The following is a 1442-nucleotide window of genomic DNA, read 5'->3' on the forward strand; positions in this document are numbered from 1 at the left end:
CATGGTCACGTATCCAATGGTCTAAGTTTGGACCAATCACAATTGCCCGGGGGTGACGTCACTGCAATTATATGGAGCGAAACGCAACCATTAGGGTTAATAAACGGTGAACACATGACTAAGTGAGTAGAGGGCCCATAATGACAATTATGCAATGTCCTGCAATCCACGACCTGGACACAAACAAATTCTTCATCATAAAAAGGTTAGACTAATTAAACTAAGAACAATAATATAGGTCTACTGAAGTTCGCTTAATATACTCACTGTATTTACATCGAAACTTAAATCTCACGCACGAGGTTGACGTACATTCATGTCTTTTATTTTCAAGTCCCCAAAATGTAGTTTTTGGTTTGGTTTTGACAAAGGAATGACACCATTTTTGTAATAAACAAACAAACAAAAAATAAAAACATCTACCTGGCTGTATGGAAAAGGACACGACAACAGTTTATTTTTGAACAAAAACTATAAAAGTTGATTGAAGTTTTTATAATATGTAAATGTTGAGGCTGGTGTTGAAAAAAATACACCAATATGGGGAAAATCATTTTAGAATGTTCTAAAATATTGTACATGACTGCAGAAGGACAATTCGCAATGTAAATTGTAGGCATAAGTGAAAACTATTGCAGATATTAAAAAAAATATTCAAGAATAATTAAGTGGATTTAAAGGTGGAGAATTTAGACTTCAGCCAAACACTGATCTACCTTTCTATCCATCTATTTTTCTGCTTTTTTTAAACAAAAAGTTGTTGTCTGAGTGCAATGATTCTCTTCATTGTAGACAGCAGAATAATTGTTTGGATTTTGTGATTTCTCAACTATGACAAAAGTTTGAACAACTTCATACAGGACTGTATCAATGGAATGATCCCTCAATCCAGTATTGGTTATTTCTTTGATGAAAAGCCATATTAGCCTAATGTCGCCATTACATGACATAAATTCTTTATCTGATTGTCAGTATCATGAAAATGTGATTATGTTGTGCCTAATACTAAAACAAAACAAAACAAAACTGTGTCTTCATGATGACTGGCAGTTAGAGGTGTAGGAGTTTTGTCTGACACATTTACTGAAACACACCCACACATCCAAGCACTTCCTCCTAAAAAAAAAAACAGTATATGAATACCGTATCCAGGAAGCCACACTTTGGCCACCCAACCCGGCACTTCATTTCCTTTGAAAGTAGTGGAGGAGCACAACCATTCCCCGCTGCACATTACTATGAGTGCATGTCAATGAGGTGCAAATGACAGGGCTGCTTTGTGAGAAGGGCGCACAGTGGGAGAGCCACGTGACACCACTGAATGGGCTGCCGGGGGTTGTCCGGGGGGAAGGAGCGCAACACCCACAAAGAGCCATTGAGGGAGCGTGGACGAGGTACAAGACTGGCACCGGTTCTCCTTCCCTTCCATGCGATGGCAGGAG

The sequence above is a fragment of the Nelusetta ayraudi genome, unplaced genomic scaffold, assembly GCF_046127955.1.
Source record: "Nelusetta ayraudi isolate G7.1 ecotype Tasmania unplaced genomic scaffold, CSIRO-AGI_Nayr_v1 ptg000004l, whole genome shotgun sequence".
NCBI classification, from domain to species: domain Eukaryota; kingdom Metazoa; phylum Chordata; class Actinopteri; order Tetraodontiformes; family Monacanthidae; genus Nelusetta; species Nelusetta ayraudi.